Consider the following 17,782-nt stretch of genomic DNA (forward strand, 5'->3'; position numbering starts at 1 on the left):
TTGATCAATTCCAAGATGTTAATTACGAATGAATAAAATCGTGAAAATTATCACGAAACTATGATCAAGCATATATGTTGTTGTACGTATTATACTTCGTTGCTGGATCGAGGTTTAATTAATTAGCCTGGCACGTAGATAATTGTTGAGTTATTCTAACGTGGAAAGTTTGGTATTGAAACAGAATAGGAGTTTCGCGTTTATAATACATTTGAAGAGGATGCTGCGTGTATCGGGAAAAGTTGGGGATGAACTGAAGGATTGTGTGTATTACGAACGGATTTTGAATGTTCGCGATGGAATATTTGCAAGTGTAAGAATGTGTACGATACAATTGGAATTATTTCGATTATACGGTATAATCGTATAATGATTTCAATGAAAATTTGCGATGGAAATTTTCCCAACCTTAAAAGTATTACATCGAAACACCTTACTTTAAGAAATAAAGAAACCTTTCGCGAGATTTTTAAAAAATTTTCTATGAAATTATACGTTGGAAATTTTCGTAGAATTAAGTATGCATTAAAACTTGTAGCAAAGTAGTTCCAAAAATGATTTGAACCGGTACTTTGCTCTCCCCTTGTTGGTGTATTCATATTAAAATCTTCCTTGAGACAAATATTTCAGAAACTTGTTCAAGTTTCTTATTTACTAAAGAAACTTATTTACAAGGTAATTACGTATTCAAAAAAAAAAAAGAGAAAAATAAATTTCCATTTTGAAAAATATAAATTTAACTTAAATATCTACTAAAATTATTATATAAAAATCCATTCCTTGCACAACGTGGATTAAAAAACTTCTTCGAGCCATTAACAAAAAAGAAAAACTTGATTTCGATCATCATTCTGAATTCCCCTTGCGAACCACACTCTCCAGACAGACTTTTTATGCAAAAGTATGTCACACTGTTGCGGATTCGCATTCGTTATCGCGTCGCATAGCGCAATAAGATACCTTAAAAACAGATTCCACGTACGTGACATACGAATACCTCGTGTAATACACACGCATACACATATATATAAAGAAACGTTGTTGCATGTTACACTCTGTTGCAAAACGAAAACTTTAAACGTTAAAGGAGTTGGCACGCGATGGGCTCTTAATTAACGCGGAGATTTAAAAAAAAAGAAAGAAAAGAAGAAAGAAAGAAAGAAAGAAAGAAAAAAAGTCGAGGCGACGAGGCCGAATGACCAAGATTAATTTACGCTTCACGTGCGTGTATTTATGTTTCCCTATTTTCCAACCGGTGTGAAGACACGTTCAATGCCCAACGAGACATTTATATCGGCGGTACTTAACTAACGAACTCTCTCGACTCCATTAGACGACAGAGTAATGGATCTCAACGACAAAGTGTCATAAAGTGTCTAGTCAGCGGGGAACCGAGTGTATATATTTTGGCTTTTTTTTTAGAAATTCTCGATTAATAATTTAAATTTAAATGGAGAATTTCATTTAACGGAGAGATTTAATTATTGCTTCTCCAATTTTTCTTTTTTCTTTTTTATTCAATTTATTGTTAACGGAGAGATTTTATAAGGCGGAGGAAGAGAAGTGCGAATTTAATATGGGAGAAGATGCGATAATGCAAATGCGGATGAAGTATCTGAGCAAATTATTCGGAGAAAAATATTTGCTGTTTAGATTACGTGTCTATATAAATTTGCATAAATATATATATAGTTGTGAATTGTTGAAAATTAAATTGAAGAAATTTTATTAACGCGGTAATATTTTTTTTTAAACGAATAATACTTTATTAATATTTATTAATAGGCGTCGAAGGGATTACGTCTAACACTCGTAATTAATTTCATTGAATATCATTAAGTGATAATTTCATTGCTCATTATCCCATAATATAATGTGAAGGGAAATATTTCTCTCGCTCGCTCGTAAAACAAAGTTTTAACATCAGGTGCTAAAAAGTTGTTGTCGCGCAGTTATGTTTTAATTAATGCCGGAATTTACTGTTTTAACGATGGATAATCCGGGAATTTACTTTTTCACAAATGCTTTTTCAAATGTTAATGAGAATATTTTAACATTGTTTCCTATTCACCAAAGCGAATTATTGAAATTTAAATGAGATAAACAAATTTTCCTTTTCAATTTTAAATGTAATGCAGATTTACAATTTTTTCTTCTTTTTTTACGAAAATAATACAAATCACTTTTATCTCTAACAAACGCTCTGATATCCTTTATTCAAATTCTCGTATAATCTTCCTACTAACATTTTCACCTAACAAATTCTAATCACAGTTCAAAGCTAATGAGTTTACGTTAAAATAATCTCCCTGTAATTTATCACTCGAGGAATAATGATTCTTAAATCCTGAAAACACACAACAGTGTTCTCTCAATTTCCAAAATAAATAAATATTCAATAGAAAAAGAAAACTATTTCTCATTTTCCTATTTCATGTATTTACTGCACGTAATTTTAGCTCAAAGTTACTCGAGTTATCGCGAAGAAAGGGAGAAAACATCATCGATAAAAACATCGCCTCATGATCTTTTGACTGGGATACAGACGTTGGATCAAATGAGCTTAAATGGCGGCTTGAATCAGGCAGCGGTTCGTTGCAGTCACACGCGATACGCGCGACATCATCATCACCATCATCATCATCATCATCATCATCACCGTTCAAAGCGTTTTCACCCGTTTTTAAAAAGAATCGCTCGATCCGTGGCGCGGCTTCAAAACCGGTCGATAGCAATCGAGCCGCCCTTTTTTTTAGAGATAGTGGGCGATGGCACGATAGGCTGTCACGTTTTTTAATTACGGTATTCATTCCGGTGAAATTCTTAATTAAGCTATTCGACTCGATGAAAACGCTAATATAATCGAACGGTTGGAAAGGGAGGACGGTAGCGGCAAAAAAAGAGGCGGCGTTTGATTAATTAAGTCGGTGGGATTGATTTTATTTAATCGACCGAAAATTGATGGCGGCGCGGTAATTTTTTTCCCTGCTTTTGCATCGCCGCCTTCAAGTTTTTTCTCAAAGTCGAGGGGAACTGTTTTTTCTTTCTTTTTCTTTTCTTTTCTTTTCTTTTCTTTTTTTCGAAGAGAATTTTTTAGTATTAGAGTGTGAACTGTTCAAAGGGTATTTACCGGCACATGAAACTCGCGTTTATATGATTATAAAAAATTATACGCTGCATCGATAGCTTGTTCAGTTAAGAAGAATTCTTTTTATAATAGAGTTCAAAGAATATTTATTTATTACACGATATCACGTGGAATTTAAATTGATCGTATTCCAAAAATGTTGAAATAACTTTGTCAACTAAATTATTATATATTAATAATAAAACATTCACTCACGTTGCAGGTTAATTATTCCTTCTCCGACACTCACCTGAAACAAAAATAATCATCACGTTAATGGACGGTGGAATCATTATTAATATTATTCGAGTATTAAAAAGGATATCGAGCTTTTCAATAATTCAATCGTTATCGTAATGATAGACGTTTTCAATTTTTCGACAAAATTTTCGACGAATCTAAGGGGGAAAAATTTCGAAAGATCCAAAAATCTGGTAGGTAAGGAAGAAGGAGAAACAGCTCGTGCGGAATTAGAGTGTCACATGGTACACGAATCGAGGGGGGGAAGACGTTAGTCCGTGGAGAAAGGAGCGGAAACTCGCCACGGTATGCAACGAGTCGGCCAAACGTGAGCGAATTTCCGGATCCGGGAAATTCGCGTGGTTGGAATCGTGCAATTTAAGGGAAAAGGGAATCACGAGAGAAACGACTTGAACGGAACCGAAGAGTTGGGGGCGCGAAATAATAGGGGATGTGTGTGTGTATGTGTGAATCGAAAAACGTAACGTTGTAAAAAAAAAAAAGGGAAAAAAATGGTAAAGAACGATTAAAAGAGATAGGAATTGTAGATTACCAGTGAAAAAAGAGGAAACGAACGAAACTGTAAGAACAATCGGCGATAAAACACGTTAAAGGAAAAGAGGAAAATCGAGATAATCCTCTACTTTTAACAGCAGAATTACCAATTTGTAAGTAGTTGTCGAATGGATCTGTTCTCCATGAATGATTCAACGTTTATTTCTTTCGTTTTATTTTTTATTACTAGTAGTATAATATTTACTTTTTATAAATTGATTGAACGAGTTATCTTAATATTACTAGTTAAAAACAAAATTAAATACGAAGAAAGTTATTCTTTTTTGAAGTATCAATTTCCCTCTCGACTCGTTGATTAAAAATCCAACAAAATCCATATATTGAGAAACTATATAGTATATACACGATAAAATTACGCCCTTTCCTCCTCCTCTCCTCTCAAAGAGATAATTTCGCACAATCTCTATAACCAATTTGATTAAAAAATTCCAGAATGGGCAAAATAGCGATACGGAAAAATTAAACATGGTCGCAATAACAGAGGAGCGGAAGAATTCGTTAAAAAGAGCATCCCGCTCGTATAAAGAGAGAGAGAGAGAGAGGGAAAGAAAGGAGAATCGTCGAAGGGAAACTGCAACGACATCGCGGTAGTCATCGCGGTGGCAAACGAGATAAACTTTCACGATTTTTCCTCTCTTTGCGGCCTCCGCGTGGCCGTGAATATAAACAGGTTTCCCCCGGCCGAATTTCCCCTCGGTCCACGGCGGCGCCCATAGAAAATCTACGACAATTCAGCCGTGTGTTGGAGGGTAGGGACGAAGGAGGGCGCGTGAACGCGAGAATCGTGCGGAAAAATTGGAGGAGGGGGAGAAAAAGAGGAAAAAGAAAAAAGGAAGGAAAGGAAAAAAAGAGGGAGAGGGGGGAAAATAGGGAAGAGGAGAAAAGTAGCGAGGCTACGCCGCGCTCGTTGCCGCTCAATTCCGCGTGAAAACGCTTTTGGAGAGATATCATTGTGTTTGTGGAACGAATGCGCGCGACGATTCCGCGTTATGATAATTGAGGCTCGATGGTTATGACGAGGAATAAGGTAATGATAATGGCGGGAAGTGAAATTTTGTAAAAGTGGAGGAGGAAAAATTTATTTTAATATCGCGAATTGTGGGAATTTGCACGTTCGAGCGATTTTTATATCCCCCCTTTCACGTTTGTGTTATAATTTCGGTAAAGTATTTTATTCTATTGGGTGTTTGTTTGATTTATCAATAATGGAATTATATATGGAGTGTGAGATATTCACTTTCAGGGAGTGAAATTAACCCTCAAAGTATTTTAAAAATATAAGTTGATGAGATACCCTCCTTTCACGTTTGTGTTATAATTTCGGTAAAGTATTTTATTCTATTGGGTATTTGTTTGATTTATCAATGGAATTATATGGAGTGTGAAATTCCAGGGAGTGAAATTAACCCTGAAAGTATTTCAAAAATATAAGTTGATGAGCTACGAGAAAGAAGAGAATTTTTAATTACGAAATAATTGGGATTTTTAATGCTTCTATTTGGGAAAAAATGTTTTATGGATGCATGCACACAAATATTCATTGAAATTTATCAAAGATTGGTGAATTTCCATGCGAATAAAATCGTTATTTGGACGATAATTAAGTATTATTCCATCGTTTGCGCACGTTAGACAATGGAAACGGCATTATATCAAAGCGGAAACGTATGTTTCAACAACACGATTGCACCCCGTCAAACACCGTGCCGCGTAATAATCTCGTTCCGGGACTAATCTCGACTCAACTTCCCGCGAAACTTTCCAAGATAACGCCCAAGTTTGCGAATTATTTATTCGAAGGTAAGTCGAGTACTGGAAGCGCATCACGCGCCAAACACTTTGTTGCTTCGTCGCGTTTCAACCAACCGCTCGAAAACTACCGTAACTGGCAAGTCGTTTGTGAAACTTTGCGACTTATCGAAGAAGCGAGCGAACGAGAGATCACGAGAAATTATCATTGCAACGCTGCTTGAGAGAAGAATTGGAGAACATTGCTTAAACTGTACATAATTTTTAATAATAATTTCGTAAAATTCGGGAGACCAAGCATGCTTTCGTGGAAATTCCGTGGAAACAGTTCGTGATCCGTCAAAGCGATTAACCGTGATTGAAGAGTAATTCATTGCACGTATCGTGGCCTAATTAATAAAAATTTGTAAAGAAGGGAGAAACAGATAGATATTAAGTGACTAGGATATATATATGTGATGTTTATTTTGTTTTAATTGTTCCTTTTTCTATTTCAGATCTGACGTCCTATTAGAGCTTGTGACTTCATTTTTAAGAGGGAACGAGATGCAATTCCATTCGACAGTAAAACATTCGTGAATTAATCTTTCTAGAAGGTAATTTCTTGAGAATCAGATACTTTAAACTGGTGAAAAATATTCTCGAAAATTTAAGTATTAAATAGACACACTCTATAAGACTATAAATTATCACGAGATCCAAGAATGTTCTGGATATTCACATATCTCAGTGAAGATTTTAAATCAACAGGTTAAACGTTACGCTGAAACAACAGAGAAAAATTGAAAAGTAATTCGACAAAAATCGACTTGGATCCTACGTATTAAAATTGACTTAATGTTAAAAAAGTATCTGATCTTGTTGGCGAAATTTATATTTTTCCAAAAACATTTTCATGGCAGATTATGAAGCGAAATTTGGCCGAAAGAAAGCAGAGAAGACCTGAAGAATCGAGTTGAAAATCGGCGAGGAAAGGGAAGAACAATAGAAGGGGTCAAAGTCGCGGCGGACAGAAGCGATTTTTACGAGTGCCATAAATCGGTTGCCGATACAACGTGCACACACGATGCTAGGTAAATTCGATTTATAGTGGCCAATAAATAATACCGCGGAGACATGTTTCAATTATCTCGAAAACAATACGTGTCCCTGGAGGGAATTACTTCGACGCCTATCTACGAAATGGTTTTGCAACAGCTATAATCTCTTATCCGCCGATATTTCTTTTATGATCGTGTATTTCTTAAAGTCGTAAAAAAAAAAAGATTTCACATTATTTTTCGAATTTTCGAGAACAGAAATTTGAAATCCATTATTGTTCTCAAAATAATAAACGAGGAGAAGTGGATTTGAGAATGAATTGAAGTTACGAATATCGGTTAAATATATTTGGAGAGCAATTTATAACTCATCTTTTTTATAAGTTATATAATCTTCTCAGAGAGTTGAATGAAATACTTCTCGTAAATAAATAACAAGAAATCACAATTAATTAAAGTCACTTGAGAGTCGTAATTTCCAACGGTTGAACAGTCTTGTATCCACCGCAGACAGGAAGTTTTCGCTTGCCCAATCGGATAATAATAAACAAGTTTGCCACAACGCCGATTGTCGTTAATAGATCACGGAAAAAATTCTATTTCGACGTGGGTACATGGGATTATAGCGGCCGATTTCCGCGTTCGTTTGTCCGTTTCTTTTTTTTTTTCGTTTGGAGTACACGAGTAATACTCGATTAATAAAGCGGCACAGTCGATGGATAAACGATACAAAATAACTTGAGAGAGAGAGAGAAAGAGAGAGCAACGTTCTCTCGCGTTACAAGCAGCCAGCAGGGGCTGGTAGTAAAACGAAATTTGTCACTGTTTGTGAACCGGTTTGATCGGTGCTACGATTTGTCATTCCCGGCTTCGTATCAACGTGGGAATCGACGCGAGATACGTTTCCTTAAGAATCAGGATTTGCGCGGTTTAATTAGCGTCGAGACATTCTGTCCACTGATAAATTGTGGAGGTATTTCAATTTATAAATTTACACACCTTTAGAAATAAAGATGGTTGGATAATAAAGTGAAAAAAGGAAAAAATTGTTTTTGTGAGATAAATAAAGGTAAAACACAATTTCTCTTACTCAATAATTGCGAGTTATTAAAAGTTATATTTCCTTTCTGATATTTACACTCTAAATAAAAATTAATAAATTAGCAGATCTTTTAAAATATTCACCTCTCGAAAAATGTGTAAAATCTTCTAATTCGATATCGTTTGTTAATTCGTAATAAATAATTATTCATCAATAAAGATAAAGATTGTGATAAAAGGAGCAATTCTATGATATTTTTCCTCTTTTTACTAATTATCCACGTACGAAAAACAATATTTCCACCCCCGATAATTGATTCACTTTTCAACGATCGACAGACGAAAATTTCCCACGAAAATTACGGAACGAGGTCCGATAATCCAATGATTTAACCCGCTAATTATACGTTACGGCCGACAAACGTTGATCGTTATCGTCATAACCCTCGGATTTCCATTCTTCGATGTACAAGTTTTAATTATACGAAAACAGGGGGGAATAGGCTTTACGCGTAATCAGAGCTTTCTAAAATCCAAGCCGGGTGGATTAATTCATAATGTTACGTCAACGCGGCGACACGGGGTTAAATTCAACCGGCGATAAATTCATGAACCGGTTAGCCGGCCAATAATTATTTTAATCCATTTAAGTGCGGTGTCACTCGACGATTTACTCGTTGGAAAGTTACGCAAGATGGTGAAATTAGCGACGATCATCACTCGGTGGGACACGATGAACGATTAATTAAACAAACGTTTTATTTTAATCAAAAGTAATTTTTCATTCTTCATCGAACATTTTACGTGATGCAACATTAATATTTCTCGTTTAACACGAATAATAATGTCTTATTGATAAATGATAAAGGAAAATCGTTTTTTTTTTTCGAATATTTGGACTTATTGACCGTCACACAAAGCGAGAATCGAGAAATGATTGGAGAGAGTGGCAATCGTGGGTGGTAAAATTTTGCTCGAATTTTATAACGGTCATAGCTCGTATTATATGCTTCTGTCGTTTCTCGAAGCAAGCATTTTCATAAAAAGTTATCGTAGATTGCACGCAACGCGATTTTATTGCGTCCAATCTCCATTCTCGAAATATAGTCTATCGATACGGGGAAGTTTACGTGTTTCAAGTTGCATTTCGTTCCCCGAGATATTCAAATCGAGGAATAATTTTGCAACAATATTCAATTATTATTATCTTGTTTTTCTGTTTTAATGATTTTTTCTATCTCTGAGAATTCCTCTCTCTTGATTGAATTAAATCTCTCTTGTTCTGATTATTAATAACTTTGTATCCAAGATTTCCATAGTTTCGAAAAATCAGGAAAAATTACAGATCTTACATTTGAAAAATTGAAAATTAAACTATTCATACTTAATCTTCATTACTTAAAATAACAACGAATAATTAGTTAATTGAAAAATAATCTTTCTTTAACATCCTTAATTTTTCTTCAATGAATTCAAATTTAATATACAATTATTATTCTCTTACTATTCCATATACTATACATATCCAAACCATTCTCTGTATCCCATTACAATTATTATCACATCTCTCTCTCTCTCTCTCTCCACATCTGTAAACTCTGTTTAACGAACAAGCAAGTTCACGAAGACTACGGAATTACACACAAGCATTCGTTCCCAATTTCGCGCAACGACGCGAATAAACAAGTTGGTTACACGTTTGAAAAGGAACAGGGGGACAGGAAATAGAGATAATTTTCACGCGATCGCCAGACAGAAAGAGAGACGATCGTTGGTAACGAGCCACTGCGGAGAGGGTTGCAGATACTCGGAAAGGAGCTTTCGACTCGGGGAGCAGGGCGCCAAACTACCGTTCCTGCTATGCGCTCTCGCGAGAGTGCAGCGCGTTGGAGGACACTTGGAAAGTGAATGGCCACTTGCATTAAGTAAACAAGTTACAGTTGGGTCGGTGCAGTGGTACGACGCTCGACAAGACATACTCTAAGGTCGAGAAGCTTAATTTTCGCGGCTCTCGCCTCGCCGTTGTGAATTTCTGTCCGTTGGCCATCATCGAAATTAAAATTATTATTACCGCCTTTGGCGATAATTCTTTTGCGTTCCAATAATTCTTTTTTCGAGAGAGAAAGTTGTAACGAAATAATAGCGCAAAAGATTAATTTTTAATTAGTCCGTTTTGATTAGATTGGAAGCAGAGTGTTTAATAATAATTCCTCGATAAGGATGATTTATGTAGAATCGATTATTTCTTCTCTTACGATATATTGATAAGGTATTGCAGAATTTAATACTGATATTCTATATATATATATATAATAATGCAAGAGGCAAGATTATTAATGTACAGTCTCGCGACAAGTCGATAAATCGAGAAACTTGGTTCCAAACTCTTGATAACAAGCCTGGAATTGACAACGATAACAAACAAAGCTAATAAATACCAGGATTATTTACGTATTCTGTACACAGAGGATTTATTTAATACTTGTTCAATCGTTCAATCATAGATTCAATTAATCATTTCGAATATTATCGAATACACTCTACGCCCAATATCTTCGTTTATCCATCACAGAAACTTAATACTACATATGCAATCGATAAACATTTCCAAAAACCATATAATTTTGTTTTTCTTTCGAACGACAGGGATGCACAGCGATCGCGGTGACAAGTTACAATTGACGCAAGTTTATAGCCGTTCGTAGTTCGCATATCAAACGCAAGTTTGGTTGCAGCTGCGACGACACGCAGGTCGAGGCACGTTGGCAACCCTTCCCTTCCTCCCCCGCAACAAATCGTGCGCGGAATTTTCGAGGCAGCTTCCCGCCACGCTATAAAGCGCAGGCTTTACTTATCGCGGTTTCGGTATCCCCTTCCTTCCTTCGCGAAGGTGCAACCGCGCTAAGTCGCGGCGTAAACATTAATTTCCGCGAGCAGAATAGCAGGGTTCATTATGGTATCGCGTATCAAATTTTCCGCAGGTGGTTGGCGAGGAAATTACGCTGAATCTCGTTACGTCACGGGGCGACGAAAATTAGCCAACTTTCGAACGGGGTAAGGGTGGAAGAAGAGAAGGTTCGATACTACTTTTAGGGAAGGAAAATTTGGAGAGAGAGAGGGATTTAATCGATGTTTGTTATCCTCTTTTCAGTTACATATCGTTGCACGTGTTTGGATTAAATATTTTTAATTGAATAATAAAAACGTTTAAATCTGGCAATTCGTAAATTTTTATCGTTGGTTAAAATCGTGAATTCAATCGTTAATGAGAAAAATAAAGAATAAAACAAGAAGAGTGATAAAAGTCTTGTTAAAAATTCAATCATCATTTCGTCCGCAACAACTTAATCACGCTCCAAAGATTTTTCTCAACGGAAACGCGTAATTTATATGGATTTTCCTTCTCCTAAACTGATTTCTCCTCCCCGGTTATCCTCGTAAATCAAGTTAAATTATAGCTTCGAATTTCATGGTATTCGAGTTCAAAAATCGAAGACGGCCGGTTCGATAAAGTAAATTTTTCGTTGAACGTAATGCTCATTGGCCGAGAAATTACGATCGACAGAGACGTTAATTCCCGGTCGGAACAAGCTCGTAAAACCAACACGAATTGCCGGCGTCAATTTGAAAGCGGTTAAGTACTAATTCCATCGTTTCTCCGCCTCCCCCCTTCCAAGAAAATATTACACCTATTACCGTCTACACCAACACCCCTAAAGTCTTCCAATAAGCAACCAAACTAGTTTACTAAACCAATTTCGAATCCCTCCTTTTCGTATCTCTTTTCACCAAAATTATTATATTATCCAATCCAGTTTCAAAACTATCCACCCCAAACTTGTCAACGTTCTCTCTTCCCTTCCAATTTTCCAAAATTTCTTTCATTCTTCGACTCACTTCCAGTCTCCATCCATTTCTTCCCTCCCTCCAGCTACAGTGAGAACACGCGGTCATCAGCGGTTGCGAGATGAACGAATCGCGTTTAAATCACTCGCGAGAATCGTATTAACGAAAGAGAGGCGATATTACTACCGGCAGTATTTAAATTAAAAAGTTGAAAGGAGGGGGAAGCCGACAATCGTAATAAACATGTCCGCTTCTGAGGAGAGGCGATAATAAATAAGGCAAGTGCATACGACGCAACACCCCTAAATCATGGGGAACGATGCATCATGTCCAGTCGTCCCTGCCTTCCGCGTAAACGCAATTTCGTGCGCGGTGTATTTCGAAACGAACGAATGACGCATTGTGCGGCCATATACCTATGTTCATTTAGATTCCGTTAAGATAAAGATAATCATTGGTTAGAATCGTTCCGACACATTTCCCGGAGAAAAGAATTGTTCGAGGAAGAAAATTTCAAGTGTAAGTAAAGGGAAGAGAACTTGTCATATTTAAATTGTTTAAATTTAATTTACTTTTAGTAATTCTTACTTTTAGTTTGTAAGAATAATAATATTGGATGAAAGGAATTGTGGAAGGTTAAAAAAAATTATATAAAATTCGAGAGAAAAATCGATTCGAAGAAGGGAGAGAGAGGGGTTTTCGCCACGACTTCCGGTTTTTGAATTCCGCGACGTTGAACGTCGAAGATCGTGGACGAGATACTCTAGTCGGCTTGGAACGTGACCATTGTCGTTCCACGATAAGGGTAAGAGGGGTTGCTCTGCCTTTTGCATAATTCGCCGTTCGAGGTACGGCGTGGCTAATGAACTGCTAAACGAGCTCACGGTTTTAGCCGAGCCGGCAGAAGCGGAAATTAATGCTGCGTTGGAGAGCCTAGTTTCGTGCGAATTTCGAACTCGAGGCTTCAACTTTTATCTGGAAACGCTTTGATCTTGGGAAACGGAGGGATTTATAATTTTGCACGCGATGAAACGTGATTTTTGATCGTTGGGAAAATAAGTTGATAATGATAGATGCGAAAATGTGCAAAAAAATATGTAAAATTGAATTATTTACAATTATTAATAACTGCGTGTTTTCGAAGGTAGAAATTTTTGAAAAAATTAATTGGATTAATAATTTAGAAAGACGTGAATTTATTTATAAAATTGAAAATATAGGTATAAGTTAAATAATTATGCGTGTTGTTAAAACATTGATGAAATTTATATTTTATATTGGTTATTATTTTGCTGTTTGTTGGAAATAAATTGAAACATGTATTCTATTTATTGGGAACAGTGGGTGTTTAATTTTAAAATTCAAGAACAAATCAGTTTTGTGTAACTTTCGTTCCATTCATTTATAACGTTTTTGTTTTCTTTTAATTTTTAATTATCAAGTTGTTGGAATAAAAATTTATTATCCGCACGATACAAAATGTACAATCATTTTCACAATTGTTCCATTGTGCAGTATGTTTCCCTTATCTCAGGATGGAGATGTAGATTCATGAATTTTATACATAGTATAAAATTATATTAACTCGTCTACGTACTCTGTATAACTCTGTGCAAACTCAAAATTGAATACACGCGACGTTTACCTACGTATATTTCGCAGGTATTATCTTTTTATTTATTTTTATGCTATTGTATCCCATCATTTTACACGAATAAATAATTCATTTATAATAATTATTAATATTTCTTATTCTTAAACAAAATATCACAACCGTAATAACTTATTTTTCTCGTCGAGAAAGGAAAATGGAAGAGAAAACGATAAAATATTAAATAAATCTTGGCTCGTAATCATTTTCGATTGTCCAGTATCGGTCAATTTAACTTGCAGTTACTCTATAATTACTCTACTTTGTAAAATAATATTTAGAATACTCGAATAAAGGTATAAAATTAAAATCGTAAAACTTTAAATCCAATTTTAATAGGTAAAACATTAAATCATTCCTTTTTTGTAATGATAAATCGTTAAGCGTGGGCGTCAGTAATAAAAATCTAAAAGTTATTCCATTATTGGTCATTATTTATGAAAAATACAATTGAAAAATCATATTCGTAATATAATCGGCAGGAAACGTATACGTTCGCCAAATTTCGTCGCCCGATAATCGTAGAGGGGAGAACGGTATATATACAATAATAATCGGGCGCGAACGATCATTCCTTATCGAACTTCCGCGACGATAGGATCGATACCATAACATTTCGATTAAATTACATATACATATACATATTTTTATTTAAGTTTTTTTATTTCTATTTATTTTTTAACTTCTAATTTTTTTTTTTTAGTTTCATTTATTTATTTAATCATCTCCTTCTTTATTTATTTATACATTCATTTTTTTTTTAACTTTTACTTTCATTTATTTATTTATTCATTTATACATTTATTTTTTAATTTTTTTTTTTTTAAATTTTACTTTCATTTATTTGTTTGATCATTTATTTTATTATCTATTTATTAATTTATTTTTACTTTTATTCATAAACTTTATTTATTTTTTAATTATTTATTTTTTTTTTTTTTTAGTTATTCATTTAGTTATTCAAATATTTAGTCATGCTTTTATAATAAAGAGATTTTAATATTTTATTTTTCTTATATGAATATGGGTCTCGAAGTAGTCACCTCCTCGTTGGTGAGACCCGGTAATTGGCACTGGTTTCCACATTATATTATTTGATTTATTAAAAACATTGTATGTTAAAAATATTACATTTAAAATTAATTAACTTTTGGAAACTATTGCCAAGCTAAGAACTACAATTTCCTCTCGTATGTTTTAGATTTTAATTTATTTATATTTATATACTAACTTTTCTTTTTCATATTATCACAATTATAGAATTTTGATTATTTTACAAGGAATTTCGAATATTTATTAGTTCAAAATTTATTTATATTAATTCATATCTTATATTTTTATTATAATTATTATTTATTAATAATTTAAATTTAAATAATTAGAATTTTGATAACGAACAATTACACCATAGTTTTTCCAAATTCGAAATTCACTTAAAATTTATAAACATTTTTGAATATTAAGAAATATAATTTTAGAACTTATAGCAATATTCTCTTAAACAAATGCTTCAACAAACAAAAGAAAAAGAAGGAAAAATATCAAAGCGTATTTTACTTCTTTTTCCACCCTATCCCTCCCCCATTAATATAATTTTATTTTCAGCACATTTTTGTAACCGCGCGCAATGCGGTTGGTAGAGTCAGTGTTTGCTTCCGCAAAAGTTTTTTTTCAAACGAATAACGCGAAATTTTAGAGTCAGTGTTTGCTCGCCGATTTTAATTCGAACGGTCGCGTTAAAAGTTTATTTAAATAATTCGTTTCGCGTTTAGAGTCAGTGCTCCTCTCAAGAAAATACGGCGATCATCCATCACGCGAAGAGGTAACTATCTTTCATCCTATTTAAATTCTTATTTTTCCATTTTAATAAAATAGAATCATTAGATCATTTTAATTTTTAAATTTTTATATCAGAGTCTTACTTTTTATTTCTATTTAAAATTCATTAAAATTTCACATTTTTATCATTATTACATTAGTCTAATAGAGCTTTATCTTTTTCTCGTTTCAATTTTTTCAAACAATCTGAATTAGTTTTAAATTATTTCGTTACGCTTTTTGTTGCAGACATTTCCACATCCTCCTACACAATGGCAAATGGTTCTTCGCATCGAACGGTGAGTCGCATGCATTTATGTTCCTCCGGTCACTCAATCATGTCGTAGGACGAAAGGTCCGAATCGACACGGGTGACTGGTTGTATACGTAGATTTTTGCAACGAGCATAGTGACCACGGGTATATTTATCTTATACCCGTGAGTAGTAACAAACTGTTTTATTTATTAGCTCAGGCTAGATCTTCTTGCACATCGCGTTTTATTAAAAATATAATTTATTAAAAATTTTCTTCTCTCATTTTTTGCCTTACTTTGTATAATATTATACAATATTTTTTAACGATTTTCAAATTACAATCTTTAATGTCTAATAATCAGATAAAATGAATATAAAATCTTTAATTCGATTTACTTTCGTATACGAAAATGTGCAAGAAGATATTTCGCGACAGGTAGATTTCGGAATCAAAGCAATAATAATTTTTTAATATTTTTATTTATTTTCCAAAAATGTGCTTTGATGAAGGAATCGCCTGAGGTTTTTATATTTCAATTTTTTAACTTCAATTTTTAGAGTCAATTATTTTACTTTGCATTCAATCTTAATATTTAATTTTTTTTTTTTTTTTGTCTAAAATTAGAGTCATTAAAGTTTGAGACGATAAATTAAAGAATATTAGCCCGTTTAGAAAAAAAAATTATAACATCTTTTTAGTTGAGGATTTTCAGGTTTAACCCCTTCCGTGTTCACTGCCTCGATCTCACTCACGTGCCCAGGTGTTACTTGGGTGAGAGAGAGGCAATGGGCACGATGATCGTAGTACGTAAGTTAATTAACAGCGACTGACGATGAGTTAGTGATCGTGCACGACGTACGTTCCACATTGTGTGTGTGTGTGGTTAGGCTGTGGAATTGCGTCGTTACGAAACAATAATTCTTACTATTTCATTTTATCAATATTATACAATTCCCAATCTCAATATTTCATTTTGAAATATAGAGAAATATCTAAAATTTTTTAAACACCCTTTTTGGTATCACGTAAATACAATTAAAATTATTAATCAGAATATTCTTTATCGCGATATTCACGCAATGGTCACTAGCCATCGTCAGTCGATTTCAGTGAAAATGGTACGTAAAGTTAAGAGTGTGAAAGTAGTGTCAAGCTCGGGTGTCGGAGGCGTCCCGGGACGCTCTCCCTAGTGTAGGCTTTTTGCACCCGGGCGTAATGCTTGAGAACCGTGGAGTGAATGTGTTGGTGTGCCTGTTTTGCCATTTTTTTTAAATATAGCGCTAGGCAGGATAGGTAGTATACTTTCTGGCGTGCATGTTAATCATAAGTAGGTAGGGCCGGGCAGGTTGTCACAGTCTCTGGTCGGGTAGGCGCGTTCTCGCGTGACAACCTGTTTCAGGAAATTAAATTTGAAAAGTCGAGTGCGAGGCTGAGACGAGTGGTCGATCGAAATTGACCACACGTTTCTTTGGCTTTGCTCTAGATTTTTCGAATTCGCGGTCGCGGTCGCGAAATGGGCGAAACGAACGTCGAGCTCGAGATTCTTGCGCATGTACGGACAACGATCGAGAATTTGTTGATCATTGGTCGTCCATGTGCGCTCCAGCTTCCGCGAATTAGTCTTTTTTTTTTGGCTTTTTTTTTTTTGTACGTACGAATAGGAAATCTCGAGCCTAGTTTTAAGTTTCAGCGGGCATCGCGCCCGAAGGAGGAAGACCGAAGAGGCCTCGACAAATTGTCGCGAAGAGGGGCTGCAGCGAATGGCTTCTCATTTTTTGGATCTTGCTTAGATCCAAAGGATGGGAAGTCATTTGTTACTACTTTGTCACTATGCTCGTTTTAGAGTCTGTAGTAGTAGTGATAGTAGTAGTAGTAGTATATGGCCGATGCACATTCCGGCCCAACGAACAATCATCATGGGCAAATGGGCAATCGCGATTTTTTAATTAGTGTTGCGACAAAGGAATTACGGGTTGAATTAGTGTTGCGAACAAATGAATTACGGGTTGAATTAGTGTTGCGACAAATGAATTACGGGTTGAATTAGTGTTGCGAATAAATAACGATCGCGTTTGCTTTTAGTGTTGCGTTTTACGAGACATCGCGATTTTATTTTGATTAATTTTAATTTTTGATAAAATAGAGTTTTTTAAAGTAGTATTAAAAATATTCAAATATTCTTTCATTTCGAGTATTAATTATTTGTATTTATTTTTGTATTTTTATTATTTAAATTTATTTTAAAAGTAGTGTTGCGTTAAAGAATGATCGCGTTTTTAAAAGTAATGTTGCGTTAAAGAATGATCGCGTTTTTAAAAGTAGTGTTGCGTTGAAATGATTATCGCGTTTTTGAAAGTAGTGTTGCGTTGAAAAAAATGCCCATGATTCTTCCACTGATATTGTGGGAGTGGTCCTGTTTTTTGGACCGCAAAATGCA

General features: G+C 34.6%; 1 protein-coding gene across 6 annotated transcripts in view; it reads right to left on the bottom strand.

Moving 5' to 3' along the window:
- The window catches only part of LOC100576383 (mannosyl-oligosaccharide 1,2-alpha-mannosidase IA), a 477,580-nt gene that overhangs the window by 396,287 nt on the left and 63,511 nt on the right, over positions 1 to 17,782 (bottom strand). The gene's annotated exons all lie outside the window — the stretch shown is intronic.

The sequence above is a fragment of the Apis mellifera genome, linkage group LG4 (genome assembly GCF_003254395.2).
Source record: "Apis mellifera strain DH4 linkage group LG4, Amel_HAv3.1, whole genome shotgun sequence".
In the NCBI taxonomy this organism is placed as follows: Eukaryota; Metazoa; Arthropoda; class Insecta; order Hymenoptera; family Apidae; genus Apis; species Apis mellifera.